The following is an 11,372-nucleotide window of genomic DNA, read 5'->3' as shown; positions in this document are numbered from 1 at the left end:
TCATGAAATTGGAAATGTTGTGAGAATGATAAACACTTTGGCCAGAAGGTAGCAGGAGAGATCAGAGAAAGAATTTCAGTTTACATCAGTCGATCTAATTTTACCAGGAATATTTTAGTTTTGCAGGGCACAAAACAGACAGGTCAGACTATGCCCATCAGATGCAGGAACATGATTATTACATTGTATTTTTTATTCTGTATAAGAAAAGAGAAGGATTCATTGTTACAAAAAGCTATTTCATATTGCCCATTCTCATGGAGTACTTCACTATGCTTTCTCATTAAACGTTTATTGTGCATTGTTTTGAGAGAGGTTTATTCTTTCAGGATGCTTTTAATGTTGTCTGCCACTGGAGAGAGCTCTCAGCATTTTTACTTGCTCAGGAGGACAGATGTCAGACACCACACTTGATGTGTGAGACTCACCAAATGGGAGGAAAAAAAAATACGATGTGCTAGAGGTGCAAATTTTCCTGAAATGACTTCAAAAGTTTTATTGAAGTTCAGATTGTGGGTGGTCTTGTCACTGAAACTAGGTGAAAAGCAAAAACTCACCAAGAGCATTTTTTAGTGTTTGAAATTGAAGGCATTACTTCATTCTGGCCAAGATGTGCAACAGAAATCATTTCATCCACATGTTGCCCAGGTTGTGCAGAGAAAATCCTTCCTTCACATGTGGTTTTCAGGAGACTTTTCTTGTATTTATACAGTCAAAACCCAGGGAAATTCATTGGTTCAATGTTCATTGATCCCAGGTTACACAGTTTGTAGTATTTGGTTTCCTCTTGATCCCTTCACCTTCCATGATAATGAGATTCTCGTTCTTTGTGCTCTTATTGATCGTTTCCCAAACCAGGTGTCTCTGACCATGCCAGGGGTGATGTTTGGAGCTGATGTGTGTTAATGGTCATTATCTTTTATGTACCTTTTTTGCTACTCCCAGTGTCCTGGGATGTTAAGCTCATCAAGCCTTGAATGCTGAAAGAGTCCTTTGGAAAGAAACTTCAGTTCCTTTTCCCCTGGGCAAAGGTGAACAAATCCCCTGACTAAAGGTATAGAAAAAAATTTTAAACTTCTCATAATTTCCCACAGTATGAGAATGGTGTCACAGCAATACAGAACGACTGAGGTTGCAAGGGACCTGTGGAGGTGACGGGGTCTCCCCTGCTCTAGCAGGATTGTCTAGAGCTGTTTGCCAAGAACCATGTCCAGATGGCTTTGAATATCTCCAGGGACTGGAGTGGCTCAAATGCAAATGTGCTTCTTTTAAGAGGAGGTATTTCAATGTGCAGCACAGGTTCTCTACATAACATTCCTCAGCTGATGGCAGCTGGCAAAGCTGCAGATTCTGTCCTCTTCTGTAGAATTAACCACCCTAACACAATCTTACTATTGGTCTGGGAACAATCCATTTTCCAGCTTTCTTTAGATGCATGGTCTGCATTGCCGATGCAAAGTGAAAAGCCACAGCTCGGTGGGGGCAATCTAGGACCCCGCCATGAAATGAGGGCTTCAGGTCAGTGAAACACTCACTGTCAGAGGTGTCAGCAAAAACAGCTTTAATACAAATTTTCCCAAGTGTGGCACAGTCCAACAGCAATGCTCACTCTGCAGCTTTACTCCATGGATGAGTCAGGGACAGGAACATTGAATTAGAATTAACTTGGAAATAGTGATGCAGAGACCAGGGGCAGGAAAGAGGTAGAGCTGTAAAGGGAAGTCCCTCCCATTGAGTCATGAGGTACAGAAAGGACCCCCCTGCTTTGTAAACTCCTTCTCAGAGGAGGTGGGGCTGGATCCAATCCTAGTCCCAGACTTCATCAAGACGTTATGACTAAGGGATTATAACAGCACTTCATCACTGACCTTTCCCTCCTGTCCATCTGATTCCAGTTGTTTTGTCTAAGGGAGTATTCTCAAAATATGAATCTGCCTGAGAGACTGGGAAAAGGTCTGAGGAGCTTGAGTAAAAGGTTCTGGGTGTCATTGGAAAATCAGGATAAAAATACTGATGAATTGTTCCCTCTGACTAATGTTATAGTGATAGAATGCACTAAATGAGCATTTCACTGGACATGCATTTGCCATGTAAATTCCACACAGCTTCTGCAAGGGCTCAGGGTCTTCTCTGGGGGTCTGCAGGGCCTGAGGGTCTGACCTGACCAAGCTGAATGCAGCACAGCTTGCTGTGTCCTCTGCAGAGGCTCCCTTGAAGCCAGCAGGAACTCAGCTGGGGGAGAAAAGCCTTCTTTCCTCTCAGGATGTGGTTAACTTGTTTTCTCAAAAGCAGGGCAGGGTTAATCCTGCCTGGTGTAAATGAGTCAGAAATGGTGACCACAGCATCCTGCCTGTAGCTTGTGAGAGGGCCATGAGCTGGGGAAGGTGTGTGCTGGGCTCTCTTAGGTAAGAACCAAGTTGCCATGGGAACTATCACTCCATCAAACCACTTGATATTATTTTTTGGTGGGCCCTTCCTCCTATAACTGAGTGCACACCAACATCAGGGTTCCCTCTCTGCTGATATGAGCATTTTCCTGCCTCATGCCTTTAGCAAGGACTCTCCTCACTGAGACTTTTGAATGTGCCAGAGAGACACTTCCCTGCACAGAGTCTGGAGAACACAAATTCAGACAGCAGGAAATCTATGTTATCAAAGCTGTGTTGCTAATCCATGACGGCTTTAGGTGAGCAGGAAATCTATGTTATCAAAGCTGTGTTGCTAATCCATGACGGCTTTAGGTGAGTAGGATTTCAACAATCTCTGTCCCAGCTCGAGAAAAAAGAGCACAGAAAACCCATAGCATTGTGGCCAAGTACAACTTTATTTTCATCCCTACTACAGGAACCCAGAATGCACATGAGCTTTATTTGGCAGAAGAAATAGAGGCTTGATAAACACATGGTCATTGTTTGTTTGAATTGGATCACTTCAGATCCTACAGAGCTCTTCTCATCTGCAATACACACCTATTGTTATTAAATCTAACAAAAAGCTCCAAATGGAAACTACTGGGCTTGAATTACCTCAGCAGTAATACTCCAGTTCCACAGGCAGTAACACAACATGCCTGGGAAAGGTGCTTTTCAAAGGCCATGTATCCAGAGTGAACATTGGAGTTTTCAAAGCTATTGAAGCAGGTTGGACACTTGTGTGCAAATGCCAGAAGAGTGGGGAGATCGGCTTTGAAGGAGAAATGAGGAAAATTTCTCTGTCCTCAGTTCTCAGAGGAGAGGAAACAGCAAAAGCACTTCAAACTGTTCAGTGTAAATCAGCTGGCCAGGCAGGAGTGAGCAGTATTCAATGTCTTCAGGGGAAGGTGCTGCCTTGTGTCCTGGGTGGTCTCTGTCAGCAGCTCTGGCCCTGCTTGTTCAAGGCCCTTGTGCTGCTGGTTCACCTTCTTTCCTGCTCTGCTTTGGGTTCCTCTTGCCTTATTCCCCATGTCTGGAAGAGCAAAATGGGGTATAAGCTACATTTAATTACTTTGGGCCTAAGAACCACTGTTTGATAGCTGTGTGCTCCCTTACCTCAGAAGAGAAACAACTTGATACTCATGAGGGTATTGATGGCGATGCTCTTTGCCAGCAGGACTCTCAAACCCAACACAGCCATGGACAGCATGTTCACTCTCTGCTCTTCAGCATCTGCTCAGTGACCAGAAAAGAGGGCAGGGATCATGGTCTGAGTTTTGATGTTGTGATCTTGGAAGAAAGTGGGAAAATCCACAGGTGACAGTTTAAGGGAAAGGAAGAGCAGCAAAGGAACAGACGATAGAGAACATGGCAACAACAGGGGAGCCCAGGGTCTGTCTGCATTGCTTTTTGCTTCCTGGGGCTTGTGTGTAATGGCAGGAGCAGTCTTGGAACAGCAGCTTGTGTCTGCTGAATGTGTTGTGTTCTGACTCCTGTGCAGTGGAGAAAATCCATTTCCATGTCTTTATCCCCCAAAGAGCAATGTAACTTCACAGCCTGTTTGGGTAACTCACCTTGTGCTGAGGGGTCTGTGCTGTTGCAAACCCTGGCACTGGCCCCTGTTACTGGTTCTTCAGCCACCTTTTCTGTAGCATGATAAAGAAAAGCCATTTTAAACAATATCTATGTTTTATGTGAGATTACAGAAATGTTCCTGTGACGTTTCCTGCAGCAGCTCAGGGAAAGTTGGAGCTCAGGTGATATCAGTCAATAATTCCAATATTAATTTGAGGAGACAATTTCTCCATGGAGTTGCAGGAAACAGAAGCATTGCTGCATTGGTTGGGTTTTACTATTTGAATGACCTTCAGGACTACGAAAACTGACCAACAATTTACAACGATTTATTTCATTAAAAAACCCTCACAACGCACCCAATTTTAACTTTTTTTAGGTTTTAGAAAGGCTGTTCCAGCTTGTGCTGCAGCAGCTTTGCTGCCACAGGGTAAGATATTTAGTCATAAGGAAATTCACATTAGGAACAAATAGATTGTGTCTTCCCTCTTCTTCGCAAAATAAGGTCTCTCCAAGTAATTAAACAGTTGAACCCATTTCTTTCAGATGCTTTGAAACATCTTTCAGCTCTCCCTGCTGAAATACCAAATGTCTTTGTCATTTCTGCTGGCTGCCCAGGGCAGTGGTGTCCAGAAGGAGAACACAAAGCCCCACAGGCCACTGTCTCCAGAAAGAAGTGACAGCTGTGCCATCAAACTGTACCTGGCTCTGTTGTTATTGTGCCCCTGTCGAATTTGGCCGTGCAGGTCACCTCTGTGCCTTTTGTCACCTTGACCACTTTGATTGCATTGTACAACCCCTCTGATGTCAGAATGGATGTGCTCTGTTTATATACAACCTCCTCAGAGGGCATCTCCAAGCTGATGTTCTTTGTCAGGAAGTTCCTTGCCAAACAAGCTGCTTTCCCAGAGCTGCCACCTTCTTCCAATTTCTTTGATTTCATCACAATGACTTGAGGCACAGAAGTTTTTGGCATGTCTGTAGAGAAAAGCATGGTTTGGACAGGACTGATTTTACTGCAGGCTTGCCCAAGTGCTGAGTGACCAAAAATTCACATATACTCCATCTGTGACTAATTTGTAACATTGACATTTACTGTATTTTATGTAGTTATTCTTTGCCAATAGAGGTACAAGAAATGAAAGAAGATTGCTTAAACTCACACCCAGCTGTCTTACATGAAAACTATTGATGTCAAAAGAATTTGGTAGCCAAAAAATCATTGTGGTACCATGAATTCTTTTTTTAATGGAAATACCTTTGTCTCTAGGTCAGGTTGTACGTGATAAAACAAGGGTGATCTCCAAAACCAATGTCAGGACTTAACTCAGGTTAGCAATTTGATTTTGAGTAAAAACATGGAATTGGACAGAATCCTCCAGCAGCCTTCCTTGCCACAAAGGGCTCAGTTTAGGAAAGGTTGTCAGACACATCCACAAAGATTTATGTGTCTGATTTGACAGGAGCATCCTGAGGGGTCTCTTGGTTAAAGAGAGGTGCATTAGGCTTTTCTTTTGGCATGGTGTCTGCCTTGCAGTCAGCTCAAGAGATCCCTCAGGTCTAACATTTTGTCCATCCCAGGCTACGGCTGGAAGTTTGATCAAGGGGCTCTGATTTTACAGCCTTTCCCCATCAGCCCTATGCCACTGCTGAGGAACTGAGGTGAAAGCCACATGGTGCTCTGCCAGAAGTCCGTGGCTGGGCTCTCCTGATCCAACAGGCAGAACCACACACTTGTCCACACCCACAGCAACCAGAGAGCCAAGAGAAATCCAACATTGCCTTCCCACGTGTTGTACCATGGTTGGCCAGAGCCTGTCAGTCCTGTGCATTCTGTGTTCTCTGAGAAGACCTTGAAAGGCTTTTCATGTGGTCTCCTCTCCAGGCTTTCCCAACAGCCAGAATACAAACAAGCTGCTTCTCTGCAATAACTGCCTGGGCAAGATCATCAGCAAGAAATAATGTGTACCCAGTGCACTTGTAGTTCAGCGAGCAGAGGATTTGTTTTTTCTGACCCCAGAAGCCTCCCCCGAGTCTCACTAGTTTGTATGACCTGACCATACAGCCATGAATTCCTACCACTGCTTTCTTCTGGAAGGGATTTGTGTTTTCTGTTCTGACCATTTATTTGGACAGAACGTTCTACTTCCCTTTAGTCTTATAAACTCACTGGAGGATCCTTCTGTTCTAAAAAGTCATGGGCTGTAGCATGCTCAATAAATGATTAATCTGGAATAATCTTACCAGAACCAAGAGACAAATATTCTCTGCCCTTCATTGAGCCTCATCAGAATATGCCTGGATTATCCTACAGAGACCCTAATGGTTGTTATTTTTTGTCATTTTGATTGGGGAATTTGCAATAGATTGGATAATGAAGTATTTGTGCTCTAAATACCTTAAAATACATATCAGTAGCTCCTAAAGGAATTCGAAACCGAAAGGGGGAAGTTGTTTACGTCCTGGAAATTTTGGATTCAACTTAGTAAGTATTTCAGCAGACACAAAACAGACATGGATACTTAAGGTTCAATGTCTTTTACAGTCAAGCAGAACCCCAGAGTCTCTGTTCAGCTGTGAATATATCCTTTTTTTAGAAAAAGAAAATCATGGAAGAGCATGGAAAGACGAGGCCTTTCTTCAGAATGGTAAATTTGATTTCCTTTGTCCCTTTGGAACTGGAACTGCACAGACATGATTCCCAAACACACATTTATTCCCATGTAACATATCCTACAGATATGGACAGATATTAGGCAACACCGAAGGCAGTCCCACATCATTCTGGAAGGAGAAGAGGTGGTTTTAGCTATGTAAAATACGATGGGAAATTTTTGGAGTACTTTAAAGACATGAAAACTGCTGAAAGAGCAGCAAGAATGCTAATGCACCTGAATCTTTAGAATAACACAGGTCAACATCACAAATTCTCTGCCAACACAACATTCACATTCCTTTACAAAACCTTGGGGTGACATGCACCTTTACAATATGTCATAGAATTCCAAATAAAGATAGAAATTACTAAGGATTCTTATAATCCCTGCTCATCACATTGGTCTTTTCAGAACCCACACAACCAGGGAGACAGTTGTCTTTCTTTCCAGGAGCTCTTGGATATGAGGCTCTTGTGAGAATTTAAGCCCAAGACTATTTAACCTCCTTCCTCCTCTGTCCCCAGGGCAGTGCAATTACTTCCCTGGGGACAATGTCAGTGTGGTGCCAGTGTCAAACCAGAACTCCTCAAACCAGGCAGTTCCAGATCTGTCTCCAAATTGCTCAGCCCTTTGAGCTCTTCACTGAGCTCTGCATTCCTGCCCCAAGTCAGGCAGTGGAAGTCCACTGGAGAATTGGACACTGGACAGGAAATTGGAGCCAGAGTGCTGTCCAAAGTGGGAATCAGTTATCACATACTAAGTAGTGCCCTGCTGGTGTTTGGGGATCATGGAATAATGGTGCTCTGCAGAGTCAGCCCAGTTGTTCCTGGGAAACCTTGCTGAGCAGATCCAAGCGGAGGATTTGGCTTGAAAGCCTGGCTGGACAGCAAGTGCACTCAAGGCATGATTGAAGTCTTTCAGTGAACCCAAGCCTTTAAATTCCTTCTTTCACCCCAACCTTAAATTTAAGTGAAGTTTTAGAAAGAAAAAAATGTCACTTACTTGGTATAACTGTGAGAATTGTCCCGGGTCCAAATATAAGCTGTCGTGTCCACACACTGCTGAGACTTATTCCAATAACTCACTCTTTCCTGAGGGTGTTCAAAAGTGTTGTAAAAACAGGAGATGAGAAGCCATTATTCCTAATTATCCATGGGTGCAAGTCCATGAGAGGATCCAGAGGTAAATTTACTTCCAAAATTGGAAAGCAAAAAATAGTTAATTGAATAGTTTTCAAATAGCTTGATGGACTATGGAAACTTTATCTTCTGCCTTTCTTCTACCTTTTAGAATTCCCATGAGCTCTTTTATCTTTCCAGGGTAAAAGGCAATATAGAAACAATGTTCTATTTCTGCTCTTAAGCATCACAGTCACCCATCTCCTTTCTTTCCCAAAATATCTCATCTTTTTTCTCTCTTTTTGTTTTTGTATAGGACACTAGGCTCTTTATATCATTGTGATACCCCAGTCCCATAAACACAGTGATATATTCCATAGCATAAACTGTGTCTGTTCCACTACACAGAATTTTGGACTATACAGGCAGTCACATGATTTCTTAAGTGGTTTAAGACCCAACGTACCACAGGAAGAAACACTGTATGGCTTTCAAGGAAGGATCATAAATAATATCAGAAAGGTTGAGTTTAAATGAGATCTTGGGGATTTCATGACACTACTGAAATGGCTGAGGGAGTTAAGCTGCATAAAAAGCAGGGAAATAATCAATACTTCTTTTGTTGGTTCAAAGCATTTCTTCCAATGCGCTCCACTTCCCCCTACTTCTATTCCTTGTGTGGACTTGTGATACTGTGATGGGAGTCAAGAGATGTTCCAGGGTGTCTCTGTGGGTGTTGGGAGGAATGAATTAAAACCAGAAGACTAATGAGGATGGTAAATTTCTCAAGTGACCTTCTGGCTGGGAATTACCCTTGATAGTCCAGGGTGGACTGCTTCCAGGCAACCTCGAGCGTGGACCCAGTTTAGATGTCAGTGTCTCTCTTTGCTTCTGGCTGGCTGTTGGTCGAGGATTCTCTCAGGTTAGCAAGGTCATATATAAAATAAATGGAAATGGAAATGGAAATGGAAATAAATGTACTCTGTGAATTGGTGGCTGCTCCATCTGCTGCCTATGCTGCTTCACACACGTAGTGCTGGCTGTCCTAGTTTGAAGGATGGATGTCTGCCAAGGAAGGCAGGAACCTCCCTTGGAATGGAGAATATGACCCCCTTCCCTCCAAATCATTGTAACTTTGACATTATTGGGGTTTTCTGGTAACGATATGGGAAAAGGAATAACAATCATTTACTAGTATGTGTGTGTGTGTATAACAAGGCAGAAAAACAAACAACCCTGGCAGCAACAACCAACAGCCCCAGACGCGCAGTCACAGCCTTCTCCCGACCGCGGGCACTTTCCCCTTTGGTGCAGTTCCGGTCACAGCCAGCAGGGCGCTGGTGGCTCCTGGCCGGGCAGGGCAGGTGCACTGATTCCCCCAAGCCTGCAGGGGGCGCTGTGGGGTGAGCTCAGTCTCATCTCTGCACGTGGGTAATGGCGAGTGGGCAGGCAGGAGAGATGGAGAAGGGCCTTCCTTTACAAACCCACAGGGCAGCTGGTCCCAGGGTGCCTCTCTGGATCACAAAATGGGCTCTAGCAGGAACTTTGAAAAAGCAGACTGTAACAGCTCAGTTGAGCATGCCCGAATGATAAACAAAGCATAGGAGAAACTCCAAAGCTGTGGCAGGAGCTGCGGGGTTCTTAGCGGAGACAGGATATCGAGTTTTGGTGTTGCAAAAATCCCTGAAGCAGTAGCAGACAGCAGTGGGTCTGGGAAGGGGATTGCTCCTTTGGGCAGCTCACCAGTGATGGCTGATCCCAGGGTCAGGCTCTCATGCAGAAGGAGTGGCCCAGCGTCCTCCCAGCTCCTGGTGCAGCACACAGTGGCTCTGGGCTCCCAAGTGACAAAGGAGCAGAGAAGTAAGCTGGCTGAGCCGAGTCACCCTTCAGAAGGACAAGAAAGAAGGAAAAAGTGTCAAAACCCACAGGGCAACAGTAATTCCAATCAGATGCCCTTGCTGTGTGGCTTCTGAGTTGAGGCTCCCAAGTTGAGCACCCCCACTGCAAGGAAGCAGCAGCCCCTGGCCCCTAGTCCTCACAATGCTCTCCTTGGAACTTTCTAGATGCAGGGAGAGGCCCCGATGGGATTGACAGAACCAGGAGATTATGAAACAAAAAATTCACAAGATGACAAAGAAAAAAAGCTGTAAACACCTCATGATAAACAATTTGTTCCATGTAACTCTTTTGCATATTCTTTTTGTGTCAAACTGTTACCCTTTGGCCCTTTTGCTTCAGGCTCTGTTAAAAAGTCTGTCGCCATCTTTCTTTGAAGCACTTTTTGTTTAAGTGAGTCATGTTCAATATTCACCCCTTCTGTGATCCTGTGAAGGATTCTCAAACACATTCACATCTCTGCAGCTGACATGGGCCATCATATGACTCTTCAATGTAGAGAAATAGAGAGAGGTTTAGAACCACAGAATAGTTTGAGTTGGAAGTGAAATTGAAAGGTAATTTAATGCAACCCTCCTGCAACAATCAGGGATGGTTTCAACTTTAACTGGTGTTGGAGGTTAAGATTTTTCCTTTTCAATTCCTTTCCTTTCTCTTAGGGATTTTTTTCCCCCTTTTGTTGCTTAAGGGATGATAAGGACAATACTTTTAGAAACAAAAGAAGTGACTAGGATAGGCAGGACACAGAAGGATGCTGTTGGCTCACCTCTTAACTGGAGAGCTTTCTCTTGAGATATGACGAACTGAGCTCATCTCCTCCCTGGCACTGACTGTGGGGATTGGAGGAGAGACAGTCATAGTCTTGGTGCCAGGCTGCTGCTCTGGGGAAAATTCACAACCACCACGGACTTCTGGCCTCTACTGCTCCTCCTGCCATGGCTGAGCCTTTGCTCGTAAGAGTGGTCATTGAACTGGTTCCTCTTCTACAACCGATCTCACTGGGAAGGACATTCACCATCAGTTTAAATGACACAGGGGAAACCTGGAACCCTGACATTGTACCCCCTCTGGAGGGAGAATCTCCCAGGTGCTTGTGAGAGCCCGGCTGCCATTGCCCAGCCCTGCTGTTTTCTTTCACTGCTTCAGGGATTATTGCTACACTTTAACCTGATACCTAATGTCAGTGATGTCTGCCTGACATCCCACTGCTCCTGGCACAGCCTGGAGTTTTTCTTACTGCTTGCCACCCTTGGGGTGTTCATCCGTGCCATTCCAGCTGCTGCTCCGAGGTCCCTGCTACAGCTCATTTTGCCATCCAGAGGGGCACTGGGACTGGCTATTCCTGTGGGTTTGTAAAGGAAGGCCCTTCTCCATCTCTTCTGCCTGCCCACCCCCCATTACTCACATGCAGAGACGAGACTGAGCTCACCCCACAGCGCCCCCCGCAGGCTCGGGGGAATCAGGGCACTTGTCCTTCCCGGCCGGGAGCTACCAGCGCCCCTGCTGGCTGTGACCGGAACTGCACCAACAGGGAAAGTGCCCGCAGCCGGGAGACGGCTGTGACTGCAGGTCTGGAGCTGTTTGTTGTTGCTGCTGCTGTTGTCGCTGTTTGTTTGAGTTGGTATATATACTAGTAAGTGATTGTTATTCCTTTTCTCATTACATTGCCTGAAGCCCCAATAATGTCAAAGTTACAATGATTTGGCGGTAGAGGA

The 11,372-nt window shown here is 44.8% G+C and overlaps 1 gene segment (V, D, J or C); it reads right to left on the bottom strand.

The window, feature by feature from the left end:
- Positions 1-3,283: 3,283 nt before the first annotated feature.
- On the bottom strand, positions 3,284-8,116 carry LOC310918617 (T cell receptor delta constant-like). The segment is given in 5 exons: positions 7,646-8,116; positions 4,689-4,964; positions 3,986-4,057; positions 3,528-3,644; positions 3,284-3,444 (listed from the first exon to the last, which is right to left on the bottom strand).
- Positions 8,117-11,372: the final 3,256 nt, after the last annotated feature.

The sequence above is a fragment of the Zosterops lateralis genome (genome assembly GCF_965231275.1).
Source record: "Zosterops lateralis genome assembly, chromosome: 24".
Lineage (NCBI taxonomy): Eukaryota > Metazoa > Chordata > Aves > Passeriformes > Zosteropidae > Zosterops > Zosterops lateralis.
Note: the sequence above shows the minus strand (reverse complement) of the source record. Positions and strands in the feature narration are given on the sequence as shown.